A 7,332-nucleotide genomic window follows, 5' to 3' on the forward strand; every position below is an offset into this window, starting at 1 on the left:
TCACATTAAGGACTTAAATTCATGCATAGGCTCATATAAACCACCAAGATGACATTTTTATGCATCTAAAACATCAAAGTGACTGATATCTAACACTTCTAACTTCTGGAGTTGCCCAAACTCACAAAAGAACCCATGGGACCAAAATGAACTCATAAACAAGCCCTAAACTCTAACAACCAAAAGAATTATTAATGTAATAACTTTTTACCTTCAAAAGCTTCCTAAGTTGATGTAGACTCTGGATCTAGAAGCTCAACCTCAATAAATGCTTAATCTCTAAGTTCTTCTTCTTTAATACATATCAAAATGCCACAAAAGTGACTTCCAAGCTCAAGAATCACTCAAAAGGGTAAACTAGGGCTTAATGGCACGTGAATAGCAGTGGAGGATGATAAGGATGAGTGTCCAAAGACCATAATTATGTTTAAATAGAGATCATACCCTAAAAATTAGGGTTTAGTCTTTGGCCGCCTATGCTTTGCATATAATGCATATGTCCAACGTACATGGCTAAGCTTCCCTATTCAAGGTGCGCATGTACACTAAGCGTACCAAAATATACGCCCAATGTATGTGAGGACCATTTTTGAAAATGTTTTAAACTTCAAGGACCAAAGAGAAAATACCTAGAATCGAATGCTATAGGAAGCCAATTTCCTTGCTAGACACAGATTACACTGAGATCACAATGTGAGATTCTAATTCTCACGATGTGAGGATGGATTTTCGAAAACTATATATATGACTTTGCTCATTCGAGTTAGAAGGTTGGAGAGGTGATATTCAGAAGAGATACCCGAGTTAGGAGGATGGAAACCTGCAAAAAATCCTTTGGAAGGAGAGATTGTTTGAAGATCGAGAATTTGAAAATTAAATCATTACATTAGTTTTGCATTATTTAATCATGTCAGTTTCTTATGAACTTGTGTGTTTAGTTTTAGTAATGAGAACCTAATTTCTTATGAACTTGTGCGTTTACTTTTAGTAATGAGTAGCTAATTTACTTTTAGTATCTAGGAGGATCAAGTAACAAGCTGCAAAACAAAAGCACATTTAAAAGTTTTGAAAAGACTCCCACCAAAAAGGAAGCTAGTTACGATCCCAAAACAAAAACAGACAAAAATAGTGAACCCGAAAGCGAGATCAAAAACAACATGACTGACATTACTGGCATGACTATGGAGGCATACAAGAAGAGAATACATGAGGACACCAGTCCAGGGCTTTTACAACATGCAATTCTCTCTACCGCCACCTTCGAGCTAAAGGGACACATCCTTTCCGAGCTAAATGATATTCCATTCTCCGGAAAAAATCATGAAGATGCATACAAGAACCTCGATGAAGTCAATGACATTGCCGATTATTTCAATATTTTGAATGTACCACGAGAAACAGTCTTGTTAAGAATGCTTCCAGTTACCTTTAAAGGAGTAGAAAAAGATTGGTTGAAGGCACTCCTAACTGATATAATCACCACTTGGGCGCAAATGCATGCAGAATTTCTCCAACAATATTGCCCACCATCAAAGGTTTCTAAACTCAAGAAAGCCATATCCAATTTCGAGTAGCAAGCAGGGGAAACTTTATATTAAGCATGGGAGATGTATAAGGGGTTACTAAGGAATTATCCCTAAAATGATCTAAACGAGCAACAAGAAGTCTCGATCTTCTACGATGGGGTGAACGTAATGACAAGGATAATCCTTGATTCTCAAGGACCATTAACATAGCAGAATCTTGATAAAATTAAGGAGCAATGTTGAGTAACACGAATCAAAGAATCACAAAGATGGACCAATCCATCAATACAATACATGTAGGTTGTGAAAATTACAATGAGACACATTTGAATAAGGATTGCCATTTAGATGAAAACAAGAATAAGAAAGTGCATGTTTGCTACTCTAGTGGAGATCGATATGATGAATATTGGAGAAAGCTAAAGAAAGAATGGTTGTCCTATGAAGAGTACAAGAAACAAATAGAAGAAAATATAAGCAAACCAGATGAGGCTTGTACCAAAAAGAACAACCACAACCCAAGAACAAGGTGAATTTAGACTAATTGCTTATTGGTTCATGGAGGCTTCTGAAAAATGACATGATGCAACTATGTTACAATAAGAAACCAACAAGGTTCCGTGAAAAATATTGAGACTAAACTCGAGCAATTAACCACACTAGTTCACGAAAGGTTACCACCTAAATTTCCCGATCAAAAGAAGCAACCATATGTCATGGCCATATCCACTAAAGAAGACACTATTTTTGAGTTTTTTGAGGCATTAGAAGAAGACACAAATCAACCCGATCTATATCCAAAGCAGAAGAAAATGGAAGAAAAATATGAAGCCGCTGATACTTAGTTCTCACGTCGTGGGTTGGGTCTGATAAAAAAAATCTTATTTTGTCAAAGCATATTATTAATGCACAATCGAATTGTAAACAATGACTCATATATCTCCGTTTTAATAATATAAGATATTATCGTCTCAAAATTACTCGTGATAAAATCCATGAAGTAATTCTCTAAGTATGAGTTAATCTAATACTTAAAATCCCCATTTTCCAAGTACTCGTGAACATTTTATAAAACGATTGCTATGTCTAAACCCTTAGACAATCTACAATTCAATTCATGACATTCTTAATTCGCTACTTACTTCCAAAAGTACTAGCGACTGTGGATGTTTGAATAATCCAATTATTCGGGAAGTAAAACATGCAAAGTAAAACACAATAATAACCTAACTAACTATGGTCTAAAAACTATTGAATATAAATAAAAAATCTTATCATTTAATCACCATATTAACTAGATTTTATTCATTGCACAATGTTTTGAGTTATCAACTAAACACTTGAATTAAACATCAGTCATGCCATGTTATAAACATGCATCCTATGTCTCTCTATTGTCATTCCTTTGTGAACATATCAATTGGACACCAATCCAAAGATTCTCATTTGATAAATTCAAACTCTTGTTGCTACTAAATGTGTTAAAGTTCATGCAACATCCCTTTTGTGATGTCGAGGCTTTAAAGTCACAGTGACTTTGCCAATTTCAAAAATGTTCCATTGAAACTTTTTTACTAAAACAATTCCATGGTAATGAAGTCTCAAGTACAACATACACTCCCTGAACACCTTCCTTGCATTAAAGTTTCTAACTCACATGTACATTTCAATAATCAACTCATATTACGGAAAGATTTCCATATTCTCATAGGACCATATATTCTAGATAAGAAACACCTCCACCCAGAATTATGTCAATATGGTCCGTCCAATATAATACTATACTTCCAACTATCCATAAGAAACCAATCCTTTGGTAAACCTCAAACTGTTCTTGACAGCTGTTTAACAACTTTAGTCACATCAAGTTCTAGTCCTTTTTCCATCTCAATGGCCTAGGCATTTGGAAAAATCAGTACAAGTGAATATTATCGCATATGTAATCAATCATATATCTGAAGCATATGTGACTTGATTCATAATGTCTTACATAAGGACTTGATATCTGCTCAGTCTCTTGCTATAATACTACCATACATCGAATTTCCTAGGTTGAACCAATTCAACACGATATTCATATATATATCCAAGACTATGTTTTATCAAAACTTCAATCTAAATTTTTAGATTTGAAATGAATTATGAGTACCCTCTCCCCTAAATCATTCTGTAGAGAAAAAATTCCCAAACTTTTCAATTTGCAAATTTGAAATTTTTATAAGCTACAATTAGTATTGGCCACTTACAACACTTAGCATTATAATTATGCTCCTACTAGCTTTGACATGTATCCAGAAATCAATACTATTGACTCTCTTACTAAAGTGCAAATTTCTGATACGTGATGCTTCGATAAGTCTTCATCGAGACTTCTCAAGCTTATACACCATCATTAGATAGCACATGTGTGTGTTTAAACCCTTTCAGAACTTACAGCTATAAGTCCTGAACGTTCAAACAATTCCTTGTCATTTCTCATAATTCGAACTATGAAAAGGTATGTCGTAATCATATTACAAATTTGAGAATGCAATTATCACAACCACTAATCATAAGGGTATTTATCAAATCTTTAAAATCTACAAGCAAAAGTATTTCCTCATAATCATCTTTATGAATTAGAGCGGAACTTTTTGCCACCCAGATTTTATGGTGTATGTGTTCCCATCCATGTGAATATATCATTTCCAACCTACAATCATAAGACAAGGTTTATGATAAATTCAAATTCTAATTTAGCTTTCATGGACTGAAATTTTCTTGTTCTTGGTTATTTGCCAACAGGTAGCACAAGGGCCTACCAGCGTTTCCATGTTGTTTAAGAAGCTCACTTCCATTGACCAATGTACTATCACTAATCAACGTGCTCTTCCTTATGAATTCAGATGAGAACCATAGAACTCATAAGCATTTCTAACTCAACTGGAAGGTGCAAAAACAAGAAGGTGTCAACTTAACATGATAGGTTATCAACCTCAGGTAGTGTGCTAGTGATAACTAAAAGGTTTTATTCTTGATTGACTACTGAAACTCTTCAAGATCAATAAGACTCCCACTGACCTCTTGACATATGATTTTCTCTCTCAAGGAGCATTCTTTTATGAGCAAAAATAAATATTCAAAAGTTAGTGTGGATTCCCGATAACAAAACACTTCACAGAATTGGTCTAGGTTTATCCTTTGTTTTAATCCAAACATCACAACTTCCAATTCCAAATATGCAAGAGTAAGAAAACATTATTACTCCACATTTCATGAGGTTTTATAAACCTACTTAGTAAGCTTCAAGATATGATGTTTAGTAATTATAGTATGACTCTAAAACTTGATTGGAAATGAAGTATGACTCATCTCTCGATTGAACCATTTCAACAATATTTGATTCCTCTTCTTAGTCGTACAATTGCACTAAGATGTTATTTCAAGATCAATTGTGATGTAGTTTCACAATCATTAAGATGATTGCAAAACATGATACTAAAGTACCCCTTTCCTTTCAAATCAAATAAATCTTTATCTTTCTGCCTAATTGATTCTTCTTATTCGTTATGCTACTCTTTGAACCTTTTCAAAGCATTAGAGTTATGACTAATCTTATAAGCCTAACCATATTTATTAAAACATCATTAAATTATGAAGAATAGACTTATTGTCCTTTCTGGTGGATCTAAATAGTCCATATCAACATGTACCAGATCTATTAGTCCTTCACTTTGACTCACATAAACATGTGATCAATGAACTAGTTATAATCTACCAATGATCAATATTTTCATACATCACACAATTCAAATTGCATGACTCGAAGTTTCTATCTAATTGAAACTTGGGTGATGAGAATTCTTAATCACTTAGTTAATTATGACATTTCCACAAATGAAACAACAAGAATCAAACCCATAATTAATATTACTCATGTACAAATGTAACCTCCAATTTTCATAAATGCCATTGCAAGGAAATACTAGATAAATCAAAATTCACTTTTATTAATAATAAAAAAAAACTTGCAACATATCCTTACAATGAAAAATGAAAACTACGTTTATAAACATCTCCTAAGAAATTTATTAAATTATCACAACTCCTAAGCAGTATCCTTCCAAAATTTGATCATTTAACCATGCGACGAAATCCATCCCTCACGATCAGATTTAGCTCACTCTTCTTAAGCTCCCTTCTTTCTCATAGATCTAGAAAAACATCAAAATGTGATTATCACATCATGTATCAAGAATATGTGGATATGAACTTTCTAAAAATATGGTGTTAGATAATATATGTACCTGAAGTGGAGTCATACGACTCAACTTTACCATCTCTAAGATATTTTAGGTAGTCAAGGCAACTTCGCAACCAATGTCCCTTCAGTTAGCAATAGAAATATATGGACTCTTTAGGGTCAGCACATGGAGTTATCTCAGAACTAGCCTTTCTCTTTACCATTTGGACAAACAATTTGACCTTGGAGGATCCCTTTCCATTGGGAAGAGAAACCTTTTCTAAAATACAATTGTTTTCACTGTCAATGTCCATGGAAATTTGGGAATTAGATCCTTCAAACACTTTTGCTTCACTTGTGCTCTTAAGAATTTTTGCTTCAACAAAAATATTATGTATGTCATATCAATTAGGGCCACGTCATGATCCCTCATATAGTAGCCTGACTATATAACTCAGGAAGTGAAAGTGGAACCAAGTCAATGGCTAGCTTCCTTGGGAAAGAGATACCCAATATACCCAATCTATTAATATACGATTTCATGTTCAGAACATGTGCACACACAAAATTTTCATCTTGATGTTTACATGCCAACAGAGCTTGAGTAACTTCATACCTTTTAACTTGAAGAAAACATGACTTAGGCAGAGTCACTTGAGGAGGAGGATGAGGAAGAGTTGAAGAAGCATGAACTCCAGTTTCACCATTGCTCAAAGAAGGGGACATTCTTTCACCTTGATCAACATGTGAAAGCTCATCTTCATAAGGAATAGGAAAACCACTTCCCAAAGAACGAGGAAGATCATTGTTGTCAGAAATTGACATCTATAAAAGAAGAAAGGAAAATTCAAGTTAGTGACATTAATCCTTAGTTATCAACCCATAAATTTAAATTAAGGCTAGGATCCATATTTTCGACTCGAACTTTGAAGATGGATGCCTAAATCAAATCCAAATCTATTTTAGGTAGGTAAAGCCTTTACCAATCTCAATCTCCTGAAACTCCTAGATCTTTTGATATTCATTGAACTATTCAATGACATGTTGAATCTCAATTATGCTCTCACTTTTGTGACTGGGATGCCGATGATCACAAACGAGATATGAATAACCATGCAAGTTAGTTTGGTACTCTTGATGTCATTTACCGTCTCGTTTTAATGTGTCGGTTAACCACACACACTCCATTAATCAACAATAATTTTTGATATATCCATTACCACCCATTACAAGTCCCCCATTAGTGTGCCGGTTAACCATACATTTTCCACTAACTACTCATAAAGTATAAAGAGCAATTTCATGGATTAGCATACAAATTCACAGTTTTATAAAGTAACTAAGAGTGAGATTTAAAATAGTTTAGTTACTTTATATCATTATAATTTTAACGAGATTATTTCATATCAAACCCGTTTGGGTAACTTCCATCCACCTATCAAGAAAGCGCAGGGTGAGAGTGGACATCCATTCAATTACCATTTTATAGGAAATTTCCTTATACCCCCTTATAGACCGGCTTCGTGAATGAGGCGTACTAGTAGTTCGACTGACTTTTCTTATACATATAATATATGAATTAAA

At 33.9% G+C, this 7,332-nt stretch overlaps 1 non-coding gene across 1 annotated transcript; it reads right to left on the reverse strand.

Annotated features, from left to right (window-relative positions):
* Positions 1 to 1,541: 1,541 nt before the first annotated feature.
* On the reverse strand, positions 1,542 to 1,648 carry LOC145044626 (small nucleolar RNA R71). Its single transcript, XR_013681574.1, has one exon. It is a non-coding gene; the product is annotated as a small nucleolar RNA R71 (small nucleolar RNA).
* Between the last annotated feature and the right edge of the window lie 5,684 nt (positions 1,649 to 7,332).

The sequence above is a fragment of the Lactuca saligna genome, chromosome 4 (genome assembly GCF_052625555.1).
Source record: "Lactuca saligna cultivar CGN05327 chromosome 4, ASM5262555v1, whole genome shotgun sequence".
NCBI lineage: Eukaryota > Viridiplantae > Streptophyta > Magnoliopsida > Asterales > Asteraceae > Lactuca > Lactuca saligna.